General features: G+C 38.6%; 1 pseudogene; it reads left to right on the forward strand.

Annotated features, from left to right (window-relative positions):
• The first annotated feature begins 13297 nt into the window (after positions 1-13297).
• On the forward strand, positions 13298-13435 carry LOC139187025 (U2 spliceosomal RNA; annotated as a pseudogene).
• Positions 13436-15099: the final 1664 nt, after the last annotated feature.

Below are 15099 nucleotides of genomic sequence, written 5' to 3' on the forward strand. Positions count from 1 at the left end.
AATAGTCCAGTTGCTACTTAGGAAATCAAATTTGTAATTTTTCAAACACCCAAAAAATAAATCTCCAGGAAAATCTTTTTACTGGAGAATTTTATCCAACAATTTAAAATGAATGATATATATGGTTGAGTACCTTTTATGTCCACCTGAAGCTATCACAATATTGTTAATTGCCTATACTCCAATACAAACTAAAAAGTTTAAAAATAAATAAATAAAAAGAATGAACATTGATTCTATACAATCTCATCTAGAAAATAAAAGAGAAAGGCATCTTCCGACTTTTTTGAGGACATGAAGACAGGAAGAAAAATAAGCAGAAAAAGAAGATACAGAACCAGTACTTCTCATGAGTGCAGACACAAAATTCATTAGCATAGTGCATTATTCTTTCATAAGAAAGAATAATGAAAATCCTTGTATCCACTACTCAGCTAAGAAATAGGTATACAAATATAAAATCCATTAATTGAAAAAGATTTATACACTATGACCAAGAGATTCTATTTATTTGCAAGTGATATTATTGTCTGTGTAGAAAATCCTAAGAAACCTATAAAAATACTTCAAAGTGAGCTCAGCAAGATTGCAGGATAGAAGATAAATGTAAAGGAAAAATCAACTGCATGTGTATATTCAAGCAATGCGATATGGACACAGACATTTTAAAATAATACCATTTACAAGTGTTTAAAACATTAAAATATTTAGGCAATATATAAATCTAACAAAACATATATAGAAATTATTTGCTGAAAACTGAAAAATGCTGATGTAAGAAATCAAAGGCTAAACAAATAAAGAGACATATTTTCAAGGCTTGGAAGTCTCAAGATAATAAAGAAGTCATTTCTCTATAAGTTGATACTAGGTTTAACACAATTCCTATCAAAATTTTAGCAAGACATTATTTGAAGAATAGACAAGATTATTCTAAAATGTATATGGAAATGCAAAGGAACTGGAAGAGGTAAACAATTTTGACCAAGAAGAATAGAGTGAGAGGAACCAGCCCACGAGATTTTAAGACCGATTCTATAGCTGCAGTAATCAACACTGCATGGTATTGGTGAATGGTAGACACAGACATGTATGTCAATGGAACAGAGTAAAGAAGCACACAAATATGCCCAACTGGTTTTGACAAAGGTACTAAAACAACTCCATGGACGCCTTTTCAACAATGATGCTGGAGTGACTGGGTATCCATAAGCAAAATAATGAACAGCAAAGTAAGTCTCACCCCTTACACAAAAATTAACTCAAAAAGGACAAAAAAACTTAAATATAAAACAGAAAACTTTTAGAAAAAAAAATAGGAGAAATCATTGGAATCTAGGGCCAGGCAAACACTTTGCATTAAGATCACAATTCACCAAAGAGAAAAACGATAAAAGTGGACTTCACCAAAATTAAAACCTTTTGTGCAGGGCAGAAGAAGATGATGGAGGAGGAGGATGGTGAGATTGCCAGCCTCCCCACAAATACATCAAAAACTCATCAAGATATGGAACAACTACAAAGCAACCTCTAGGCAACAGCAGAAGACCCCAGGCCTCCAGGGTGACAGGCTAAGCTCCCTGAAATGAGGTGGGAGACAGAATGGAGATAGAAAAAGGGAAAACATGGAGAATTTCTGGAAAGCAGCTTGTGCCCTGAGGGAAGGAGGGAGTCCTGAAACACGAGTTCGCATGAACAGGGAAGCTCCCTTGCAGGCAGACCCAAGGGGGAGCTGTGGAATCTTGGAAAACCAAACAAAGCAGGGGCTTAAAGGGCGGAAAACAGAGAAAGCTGCACTTCTCAGCCCGTTAATAGCTCACAGACTGGCCCCAACCAGAAGGCAGGCTCCGGAAACCGAGAGTGGGGAGGCATATAAACCTCGCCAGCACACACAACCCTTGCGGTGCAAAGGGCCAACCAGGGGTGTCCAGAGGGGAACACACTAGCCCCACGACAAAAAGGGCAGGCCAGTGAGACGAAACAAGTGCACACAAGCCTCCCCGACGCAGAGGGCACAGTTGGGGAGCTGAGAAAAGATCCACCCAAGACCCTACCTAGCAGGCTTCAGCCAGCAGTGCAGGGCAGAACAGAAGCACCGGTAATGATCCCAGAGACAAGTGGGGGGCTGGCAGCTGTGAAGATATGCTGAGAGGGCCACTTTGAAGTGGCCACAGAGATTGACGTGTCTAACACTGCCAAAACCAGAAGGACTACCCAAAGACATACTGAACCCATAGACACCAGAAAACCTACTATTGGACACTGAGCTGCTCTTCAGAGAGATGAGATCCAGCTCCATCAACCAGAACACAGGCACAAGCTCCCCCAACCAGGAAAACAACACGGGACAGCAACCCAACCCCATCAACACGGGCAGACTCCACAACCAAGAACTACGACTTTGAGAACTTTTCATTTTTATTTTTTTAATAAATCACACTGTTTATTCCCCCCGAATATTTCTACCTTCATATTAGCCTTTTGCGGTGCTGTGGGGTTTTCCTTTTTATTTTTCTTGTTTAAAAAAAAATCATTTTAAGATTTTTTTTTCTTTTTTTCACCTTTTTTTTTTGATGAGTTCTTTGATTTTGTTTTTTTATATATTCAGCTGTTTTTCCTATAGTTCTTTACTGGCTGTAGCTATTCATGAATATATATAAATCTTTTTCACGTACGTCTATTTATCTTTGCTTTTTTATTTTTTCTTTTCTCTATTTTTTTACCCACTTTTTCAACCCTCATTTTCTCTGTTCCCTCCCTTCTCCTCTTTTTTTTCCCTCTTTTTGTCTTCTCCCTTGTTTCCTTCACTGTTTCTTTTTTCACCATATAAGTTAAATTGTTGAGCTCTCTTTGCTGTATTCCCCAGTTGGCACTCTGCTCATTCTCAGATTTCCAGATTAGGCATTAGCTAGCTCTGCTGTTAATTGGCCAATATCATTTTTGGTTTCCCTTGCTCACCAAGTCAGGAGAAGGCAATGGCACCCTACTCCAGTACCTTCGCCTGGAAAATCCCACGGATGGAGGAGGCTGGTGGGCCCACAGTCCATGGGGTCAATAAGAGTCGGACACGACTGAGCGACTTCACTTTCACTTTTCACTTTCATGCATTGGAGAAGGAAATGGCCACCCACTCCAGTGTTCTTGCCTGGAGAATCCCATGGACAGAGGAGCCTGGTGGGCTGCCGTCTATGAGGTCGCACAGAGTCGGACATGGCTGAAGCGACTCAGCAGCAGCAGCAGTTCACCAAGTCAGTGTCCTGTACTCCTTTCTTTAGAACACTTTGGTTATAACTGTATGTGTGTAAGTATGTGTATGTGTCCCATTATGTCTATAATTACCTGCTTGATCTGCTTGATTTCCTCCCATTAGAACACAGACACAAGTCACCCCTAACAAGAAATCAACACAAACCACTCAATCAACCTTTCCCTCCAAGGGCAAAAACCAAAAGGAAGAAGGAAACAACACTAAAGCCTGGAAAAATGAGACCTCAAGAGGAGGAAGTTAAGGAAAAAAAAATATGAAAAGACAGAGAAATACAGCACAAATGAAAGAACAAGATAGAAACTCACAAGACCAAATAAAGAGGAAATAAGTAACTTATCTGGAAAAGAATTCAGAATAATTTGGAGTAAAGATGCTCCAAAGACTTGAAAATAGAATGGAGAAAATGTAAGAACTATTTAACACAGTTAATATAATCACAAAGAACATAGAAGAAATAAACAATAAGCAAACAGAGATGAATAACACAATTACTGAAATTTAAAATACTCTAGAAGGCAATGGCACCCCACTCCAGTACTCTTGCCTGGAAAATCCCATGGGCAGAGAAGCCTGGTAGGCTGCAGTCCATGGGGTCGCTAAGAGTCAGACACAACTGAGCGACTTCACTTTCACTTTTCACTTTCCTGCATTGGAGAATGCAGGAGAAGAAAATGGCAACCCACTCCAGTGTTCTTGCCTGGAGAATCCCAGGGACGGGGGAGCCTGGTGGGCTGCTGTCTATGGGGTCGCACAGAGTTGGACACGGCTGAAGCGACTTAGCAGCAGCAGCAGCAGAAGGAACCAATAGCAGAATAACTGAGGTTATTCCTCTGAATGAGGAGTGAGCAGGAAGAGAGAATGGTGGAAATAACTGCTGAAGAGCAGAATAAAGGGAAAAGAATTGAGGATAGCCTCAGAGACCTTTAGGACAATATTAAATGCACCAACATTCGAGTTATGGGGGTCCCAGAAGAAGAAGAAAAAAACAAAGGCACTGAGAAAAAATTTGAAGAAATTATAGTTGAAAAGTTCTGCAACATGTGAAAGGAAATAGTCAATCAAGTCCAAGAAGTGCAGACAGTCCCTTACAGGATAAACCCAAGTAGAAACACATCAAGACACATATTAATCAAGCTAACAGAAGGAAAAAAGAACAAGTAGCATACAAGGGAAAACCCATACAATTAATAGCAGATCTTTCAGCAGAAACTCTGAAGACCAGGAGGGAATGGCAGGATATATTTAAAGTACTGAAACAGAAAAATCTGCAACAAAGATTACTATACCCAGCAAAGATCTCATTCAAAATTGATGGAGAAATCAAAAGTTTTACAGACAAGCAGAAGTTAAGAGAATTTAACACCACCAAACCAGGCTTACAATAAATACTAAAGGGACATATATAGCCAGTAAACACAAGAGAAAGGAAAGACCTACAAAAACAAAGCCAAAACAATCAAGAAAATGCCAATAGGAACATATGTATCAATAATTACCTTAAATGTAAATGGATAGAATGCACCAACCAAAAGATATAGACTGACTGAATGGATAAAAAAAAGCAAGACCCATATATATATTGTCTACAAGAGACCCACTTCAGACCTAGAGACACATACAGACTGAAAGTAAGAGGATGGGAAAGGATATTCCATGTGAAAAAGTCAGAGTGGCAATCCTTATTTCAGAATAAATAAACTTTAAAATAAAGAATATTATAAGAGACAAAGAAGGACACTACATAATGATCAAGGGATCAATCCAAGAAGATATAACAATTGTAAATATGCACCTAACATAGGAGCACCTCAATACATAAGGCAAACATTAACAGTCATAAGAGGGGAAATCGAAAGTAAAATAGTCATGGAAGGGGACTTTAACACCCCACTTACACCAACGGAAAAATCATTAAAACAGAGAATCAATAAGGAAACACAAACCTTAAATGAAACATTAGGCCAAATGGATCTAATTTATATCTTCAGGACTTTCCATCCAAATGCAGAAGAATATACTTTCTTCTCAAGTGCACACGGAACATTCTCCAGGATAGACCACATCTTGGGCCACAAATCAAGACTCAATAAATTTCAGAAAATCTTATCAAGCATCTTCTCTGATGATGACATTATGAGACTAGATATCAACTCCAGGGAAAAAACTGCAAAAAAACACAAATTCATGGAGATTAAACAATACATTACTAAATAACAAAGAGGTTACTAAAGAAATAAAAGAAATCAAAAGATTCCTAGAAACAAATGTCAATAAAAACACAACGACCCAAAACCTATGGGATTCAGCAAAAGCAGTTCTAAGAGGGAAGTTTATAATGATACAATCCTACCTCAAGAAACAAGAAAAGCATTGAATAGACAACCTAACTCTACATCTAAAGCAACTGGAAAGAGAAGAACCAAAAAAAAAAAAAAACCTAAAGTCAACAGAAGGAAAGAAATCAAAAAGATAAGAGCAGAAATAAATGAAAAAGAAATGAAGGAAACAATAGCAAAGATTAATAAAACTAAAAGTTGGTTCTTTGGAAGATAAAGTTGAAAAACCACTAGCCAGACTCATCAAGAAAAAAAGGGAGAAAATCAAATCAACAAAATTAAAAATGAAAAAAGAGAGGTTACAATAGACAACATGGAAAGACAAAGGATCATAAGAGAATATTATGAGCAACTATATGCTAATAAAATGGACAACCTGGAGGAAATGGACAGATTCTTAGAAAAGTCCAACCTCCCAAGTCTAAATCAGGAAGAAATAGAAGTAATGAACAGGCCAATTACAAACATTGAAATCAAAACTGTGATAAAAAAAACCTCCCAAAAAACAATAGCCCAGGGCCAGATGGCTTCACAGAGGAATTCTATCAAACATTTAGAGAAGAACTAAGTCTTGTTTTTCTGAAACTCTTCCAAAAAATTGCAAAGGAAGGAACACTTGAAAACTCATTCTACAAGGCCACAATCACCCTGATACCAAAACCAGGCAAAGACAACACGAAAAAAGAAAATTACAGACCAATATCACTGAGGAACATAGATACAAAAATCTTCAACAAAAGTCTAGCAAACAGAATTTAACAACACATTAAAAGGCTCATACATCATTATCAAGTCAGATTTATTCCAAGGATGCAAGGATTCTTCAATATATGCAAATCAATCAATGTGATACACCATATTAACAAATTGAAAGATAAAAACCATATGATAATCTCAATAGATGCAGAAAAAAAGCCTTTGACAAAATTCAGCACCCATTTATGATTACAACTCTTCAAAAAATGGGCATAGAAGGAACTTATTTCAACACAGTAAAGACCATATATGATATGATAAGCCCATAGCAAACATTATTCTCAATGGTGAAAACTAAAAGCATTCCTTCTAACATCAGGAACAAGACAAGGGTGCCCACTCTCACCACTATTATTCAACATAGTCCTAGCTATAGCAATTAGAGAAGAAGAAGAAATAAAAGGAATCCAGTTCAAAAAAGAAGAAATAAAACTCTCACTGTTTGCAGATGACATGATACTATACATAAAAAAAAAAATAAACTATCAGAAAATTACTAGAGCTAATCAGTGAATTCAGCAAAGTCACAGGATACAAAATCAATACATGGAAATCTCTTGCATTCCTATACACAAACAATGAAAAATCAGAAAGTGAAATTAAGGAATCAATCCCATTCACCATTGCAACAAAAAGAATAAAATATCTAGGAATAAACCTACTTAAGGAGACATAAGACCTGTATATGGAAAATTATAAGACATTGATGAAAGAAATCAAAGATGATATAAACAGATGGAGAGCTATTCCATGTTCCTGGGTAGGAAGAATCAATATTGTGAAAATGGCTATACTACCAAATGCAATCTACAGATTCGATGTGATCCCTATCAAATTACCAATGGCATTTTTCACAGAACTAGAACAAAAAAATTTCACAACTCATATGGAGATACAAAAGACCCCAAATAGCCAAATCAGTCTTGAGAAAGAAGAATGGAGCTCGAGGATTCAACCATCCTGACTTCAGACTATACTACAAAGCTACAGCCATCAAGTCAGTATGATACTGGCAGAAAAACAGAAATATAGACCAATGGAATGAGATAGAGAGCCCAGAGATAAACCCATGCAACTATGGGTACCTTAGTTTTGACAAAGGAGGCAAGAATATACAATGGGGCAAAGACAGCCTCTTCAATAATTGGTGCTGGTAAAACTGGACAGCTATATCCAAAAGAATGAAATTAGAACACTTCCTAATGCCATACACAAAGATAAACTCAGAATGGATTAAAGACCTAAATGTAAGACGAGAAATTATAAAACTCTTAGAGGAAAACAAAGGCAGAACACTCAGTGACATAAATCAAAACAAGATCTTCTATGACCCATCTTGCAGAGTAATGGAAATAAAAATAAGAGTAAACAAGTGGGACCTAATTAAACCAAAAACTTTTGCACAGCAAAGGAAACTACAAATAAGATGAAAAGACAACCCTCAGAATGGGAGAAAATAAGACCAAATGAAACAACTGAAAAAGAAATAATTTCCAAAATATACAAGCAGCTCATACAACTCAATACCAGAAAAACAAAAAACCCAATTAAAAAGCAGGGAAAAGTCCTAAACAGACATTTCTCCAAAAAAGACATACAGATGGCTAACAAACACACGAAAAAAATACTCAAAATCACTTATTATTAGAGAAAAGAAAATCAAAACTACAATGAGATATCACCTCACACCAGTGAGAATGGCCATCATCAAAAAGTCTACAAATAATAAATGTTGGAGAGGGTATGGAAAAAAGGAAGCCTCTTGCTTGCTGGTGGGAATGTAAATTGATACAGCCACTATGGAGAATGGTAGGGAAATTCCTTAAAAAGCTAAGAATAAAACCACCCCCAGCAATCCCACTCATAGGCATATATCCTGCTGCTGCTGCTGCTAAGTCACTTCAGTCGTGTCCAACTCTGTGCAACCCCATAGACGTCAGCCCACCAGGCTCCGCTGTCCCTGGGATTCTCCAGGCAAGAACACTGGAGTGGGTTGCCATTTCCTTCTCCAATGCATGAAAGTGAAAAGTGAATGTGAAGTCACTCAGTCATGTCTGACTCTTCACGACCCCATGGACTGCAGCCCACCAGGCTCCTCCGTCCATGGGATTTTCTAGGCAAAAGTACTAGAGTGGGGTGCCATTGCCATATATCCTGAGGAAACCAAAATTGAAAAAGACACATGTACCCCAGTGTTTGTTGCAGCATTATTTACAGTAACTAGAACATGGAAGCAGCCTAGATGTCCATCAACAAATGAATGGATAAAGAAGCTGTGGTGTGTGTACACAATGGAATACTACTCAGCCATAAAAAGGAACACACTTGAGTCAGTTCTAATGAGGTGGACGAACCTAGAGCCTATTATGCCGAGTGAAATAAGTCAGAAAGACAAATATAAATATCATATACAGACACATATATATGGGATCTAAAAATATGATACTCATGGATTAATTTTCAAGGCAGCAATGGAGAAATAGACATAGCAAACAGACTTATGGACACGGAGAGAGGGGAGGAGAGAGAGGGCGAGATGTATGGAGAGAGTACTATGCAAGTTTACATTACTATATGTAAAACAGATAGCTAATGGGAATTTTCTATATGACTCAGGGAACTCAAACAGGGGCTCTGTGACAATCTAGAAGGGTGGGATGGGGAGGAAGATGGGAGGGAGGTTCGGAAGGGAGCGGACATGGGTGTACCTATAACTGCTTCTTGTTGATGTATGACAGCAAACCACAAAATTCTGTATAACAATTATCCTTCAATTAAAGAAAAAATGTTCAATTTAAAAATACTTTTGTGTTGTGATTGATAGACCTTGTCAAGAGGATGAAAAGACAAGTTACCAACTAAAAGAAAATGTCTGCCAACCACGTGCACAACAAAAAGTTAGTATCTAGAATATACAAAGAAACCTTAAAATTCAACAGTAAAAGACCAAACAGTTTACATAGAAAATGGACAAAAGGTATGACCTTGCAATGAACAGACTATTCAGATGACAAATAGGCACAAAAAATGCTCAACATTCCACCCAGTCACTAGGGAAACCAGAAAAAATACATATCTGGTTTGCAAGCAGAAAAGCAGTCATTGATAAGAAGGAATTATTCCTAAATCTTATGGGAGCTGCTCATATGATTGAATACTCGCAGTTGTTATTTATTTAAATGTCTACTTAAATGATAGACCTTTAAACACAAATCATAATTGAATCATTGACAAAATTTCCTACAGACTCTCACACAGTAAAATTTAAAATAATTTGCCCTATTTATTTCAGAAAGAACAAACATGCTCCTTAAGATGAATGAATGTCCATCCATCCAACAAATGATAGGATCCTTTTGAATAAATCACATTCAAGTCAAATTCTAAGGATTTCCAAATATTTAGATCTTTTACACTTGAATTTTTTTGTGAATAGCCAATAGCTACATAAACAGTTTTAACATTTGTTCATGACTCCTGAATTAATATAGAAAATAAACCCACAGGGGCCATTTAACAAGGACTCTATGATCAATAATAATATCTAAGTGATGACTTTCCCAAAGAACTTTCTGAGATGACCTGAGAGATCCCTTGTCTTTGTTGCTCCATCACCCCACAATCCCTGCCACTCCTTGCTCTTGCACACCCTCTGGAAATACAAGAAAATGACAAGATAAATAATATTTAGCAAAGTGTACTTGTTTCAGGTTTCACCTTGTGTGCAGGTAATAAACTTTTTAAAAATCTCCAATTCTGATGGCAAACAGAGTCTCAGGTCCCAACTCCATGAAAGCCCCTGGGAATGCCTGCAAGATATTAGGAATCAGGTCCCAGAAGAGCCGACATGGTCCCTGCTCCACGGATGAAGGAATTCAGGCCTGGGGAGGCTGGGGAACAACCCTCACAGCTAATCCACAGCAGAGACAGTGTGAGAATCTAGGTCACTCAACTCCCGGCCTGCTGCTCTTTCCGGAACATTACACTCGCTCTTAGAATTACCAGGAATCACTTCCAATGAACAAAAATATTTATACAGTAAAAAGTGGATTAATGACACAATGAAAGTAGGTGGTAAGTAGTCATCTAGTCAAGGCAATTGGGAAATGCAATTTCAACTTTTTAATGGTAACTAAAACTCGCAATAAGCCAAGTCAGGATGAAATTCTCATTAGTCAATGTGGTCTCATACACAAAATTTTTTTTTTAATTTCCTGGACTCTACATCCTACCAAAAAAAAAAAAAAAACCACTAAAATGACCAACTTGCTATGTCATTGAAGAAATTTTGATATAATGGTGAGAAAATCCAAAAGATCTAAACATGGAAAGCAGGAAGTATGGGCTGGAGGAATTCAACTGGAATGGTGTGCTGACAATTCTGGGTCTTTTCCCCTCATGATGGTGGCCAGGAGCTCACCCTCAGTGCTATTTTATTAAAACTCACTCATTTGGTGGATTTTACAAAATACCATGATGCCTCTCCCAGAAGAGTATTTTTATTATTCACACTGTTGATGACTATAGGCTTGTTCACAAAAGTGCCCACACTAGGATTCACACCTCTCTTTGAAGCTCTTTTAATTTTGATTTTATCTTGTGCTCAGCCAGTCTAGGGAATGAAATTCATCTTTGGGTAATTGTGATCTTGGCTTAAAAGGACATTAAAAGAACTAAAGAAAGTAGATAGAACATCTGTTAGGATGACACAAAAAGGGTACATCTTAAAATATTTAGTCTATGCACCAGCCAAATAAAAGAATCCTCTTTTATAAATGTAGTGAATGATTAATGGGCCATTTCAAGGCCAATTAAAAATCTCGATACACAGATCTACAAGCAATACAAGTGCACGGCTGCAAGAGACAAAAGATAAGCAGATGGCAATTTCAGTGCCAACTGACTGGCAGAAAGAAACCATTAGCATATTGTAGCTTGAAAAATGAACAGGACCAGAAAGGTGATCAGAGTTCAGTTAGACATCAGCTGATGCAGATGAGCAAACAGAAAAAAAAAAACACAGAAACTAATGCAAGAAAGTAAGAAGGGAAAGGACTAGCTGGGTATGAAACGAAGGAACCAGTCACAGGACAGATATCTAAACGGGCACCTTGCTTCCCAAAAGCACCCATTAAATACAAAATAATGCAAGTGAAACAAAAGCCGGCACCATTCCTCCAGAAGGATTTCTCAGTCTCGACACATTGAAAGTCTGAAAGTAATGTCTGGGTCTTTTGAAAGTAATTTCCCCCAGGAGTTATCAGGAAAAAAATTCATTTCTGTACCTTCTTTTCAGAGCACAGAAAAGGTTTTCATGACATTAACATTTCTAGGAGAAAAACAATTCTTTACTCAAATATGTCAATGGAAACAAGAAATTATTGATCTATTGCTACTTACGGTGTGAATTAATCACTCAGTCATGTCTAGCTCTTTGCGACCCCATGGACTGTAGTCCGCCAGGCTCCTGTCCACGGAAATCTCCAGGCAAGAATACCAGAGTGGGTAGCCATTCTGTTCTCCAAAGAATCTTCCTGACCCAGGGATTGAACCCAGGTCTCCCGCACTGCAGGCAGATTCTTTACTGCTGAGACACCAGACAACTGGTGCTTTGAGAAACAGTTCAGTGCAGAAAACACTGACTGGTGAGTTGACTCAGGCTGGCTGTAGTACTGCACCTGGGGTGTGGGCGTGAAGGTGGGTTACAGGAGCTACTTTGTGGCCAAGAAGCAACTACTATGAGGAGGAAAAAGAGGCCAACATGAAAGGGACTGAATAAGGAAAAGATATCACTGCACCTTGAGTAATGCAGCAACTCTAAGCAGACTTACCCAGCACTATGAGGGGCATATGAATAAACCATACACATGCACACACACCATGCATTAAGCCATCTAAGCAAGTTCTCAGTTACTCTCAGCCAAACATATTGCAAACTGATTCACCAAGTATTCTCGAAAACACGTACGTTTCAATTTCCATATAAGGTGTAGATTGATTCATGAATGGAGTTTCACCTTTTCTGGGAATTTCAAGCAGAAATTAAAGACTTATTATGGTGTTAAAGGGCTTTCCAGGTGGCACTAGTTGTACAGGACCCACCTGCCAACATAGGGGACATAAGAAATGTGGGTTCAAGCCCTGGATCGGGAAACAGTTCCTGGAGGAGGGCATGAAAACCCACTCCAGTATTCTTGCCTGGAGAATCCCACAGACAGAGGAGCCTAGTAGGCTATAGTCCATGGAATTGCAAAAAGTTGGACACAATTGAACACAGCATGCACACTAGCAGACAGAGTGTTAAAATGCCTAATTTGGGGGTCTAAATTTTGGGGAACCCTTAATTCCTGAGACGAATACACCGAAGAGTAGAGATATATTGACTTAACCTATTTCAGCAATAAAAACTTAATGGATTTTGACAATATTAATGCCTTATGCATGTTAGTAAACTGATGGATACTGGACAGAGATGAAGATCACAAAGATCTTCCCTCACATGCTCCCGCTGCAGCCACAGAGACACAGGACAGGACTCGGAGCCTGTAAGACTACAGTACTGCTTGGCCATCAGTACGTTAGGCTTCAGTGTAAGCTGCTGCAGAGAAATAAAGGGCCAGCAGAAGGGAAGGGAGAGCACAGAGAAAGCTACTAATAACCCAGGTAGAAAGGCTTGGATGTGAGTGCCTGACACCAGAGGCAGAAAGGAAGACGATCTGATATGTGTCAGAATTAAACGTCTAAGGACTTGATGAAGAAAAGGTAGCTGAGAGGATGATTGCCTTTTAAAAAGTTATTGATCCTTCTTCATTAAACCAAATATGCTTTCTGGCATATTTTCAAGGAAAAAATAAAAAGCCACTAAGTAAATTCTACTTACACAAACCTGAGTGTTTTTACATCAGACACTTTATCTTTAAAATTATCTCTCCCTCTCATTGCTTCTTAGCCTTTTGGCCAAGATCAAATGCAATATCTGTTCTTAATCAGCTTAAAATTATCTCTCCTTCCCTGGTGGCTCAGACAGTAAAGAATCTGCCTGGAAGGCAGGAGACCCAGGTTTGATCCCTGGGTTGGGAAGATTCCCCTGGAGAAAGGAATAGCAACCCACTCTAGTATTCTTGCCTGGAGAATTTCATGGACAGAGGAGCCTGGCGGGCTACCGTCCATGGGGTTGCAAAGAGTCAGACACAGCTGAATGACCAACACTTTCCTTTGCTTAGGTTGACACAGTTTTCTTCATGTACTCTTTCTCCCCTCCTAGCACGGAAGTGTTATTCTCTTTTTATTTTTTAGTATCTTACCATAATTTTTAGGAAGCCATCCTGAGTTACCAAAATCCAGAGTTAGTATCACTCTCCACCACAGAAAAGAGGCGTGGCGATGATTTAGTGATGTCCTGGATGGCATCACCGACTTGATGGATGTGAATCTGAGTGAACTCCGGGGGTTGGTGATGGACAAGGAGGCCTGGCGTGCTGCAATTCATGGGGTCGCAAAGCGCTGGACACGACTGAGCGACTGACCTGAGCTGAACTGAACTCTGTCCTGACGGTGTTTCCTTTGGTGGTCTGACTGTTCACGTCTCGCTGGCTTAAACCTGATCAGTGCTTAATCTCTGTTCATTCATATTTATCAACATGTTTGAAAATGCTCTGCTTCCACTTCCACCTTTGCTTCCTGCATATCATATCTTCTTATGGACTCAGTTTCCTACTTTCTGAGACACTATTTCTAGTACTTGTAGCACATACCCCTAAGCTTCTAATAACTGACAGTGTAGCTTATGAATGAATTAGGTAGCTTCTAATGAATTGACAGTTTTTTTTTTTCCACCTGCTTATGTTAAACAGATATTTACTCAAAGTAATTGCTATGGCTTCCCTGGTGGCTCGGTGGTAAAGAATCTGTCTACCAATGCAGAAGACTTGTGTTTGATCCCTAAGTCAGGAAGATCCCCTGGAGAAGGAAATGGCAACCCACCCCAGTATTCTTGCCTGGGAAATTCCATGGACGGAGAAGCCTGGTGGGCTCTATACAGCCTGTGAGGTCGCAGAAGAGTTGGACATGACTTAGTGACTAAACAATAACAATTTTCTACACTATATTTGACCTTTCATGAACTTTCAGTATATATTTTATCTTTCTATGAAAAAAATGCTCAATAATAACAGTAAGTTGATATCTGGATATTAGACATTTCTTGATATAAATCCTTCCCTTCCACCTGTAATTTTTCTATATGACATGGTTAGTATTTTAACACATATTTCCACTTCTACTTCACTTTTCCCTCATTTTATTTCTTCCTTTTAAATGTCTTATAGTGAAGTAGTGAAGTTGCTAAGTTGTGTCCAACTCTTTGTGACCCCATGGACTGTAGCCTACCAGGCTCCTCTGTCCATGGGATTTTCCAGGCAATAGTCCTGGAGTGGATTGCCATTTCCTTCTCCAGGGGATCTTCCCAACCCAGGGATTGAACCTGGGTCTCCCGCATTGTAGACAGACGCTTTACCGTCTGAGCCACCAGGGAAGTCCTTAAATGTCTTAGTTTCCTTTTTAATGATTTGTTTCTTTACTCATTGTATTTAAAACCTTTACATCCTACTCTCCATCAGACAACATGATTCTTGACTTGTCCCTTTCTGAAGACTAGTCAGTGCCCTTGTAACCTTGAGCACATAACGACTGAATTTAAACTATAAGAAGCCAGAGCAAGCAGTTTTAGGACGTTATAGC

The sequence above is a fragment of the Bos indicus genome, chromosome 14 (genome assembly GCF_029378745.1).
Source record: "Bos indicus isolate NIAB-ARS_2022 breed Sahiwal x Tharparkar chromosome 14, NIAB-ARS_B.indTharparkar_mat_pri_1.0, whole genome shotgun sequence".
Classification (NCBI taxonomy): Eukaryota; Metazoa; Chordata; class Mammalia; order Artiodactyla; family Bovidae; genus Bos; species Bos indicus.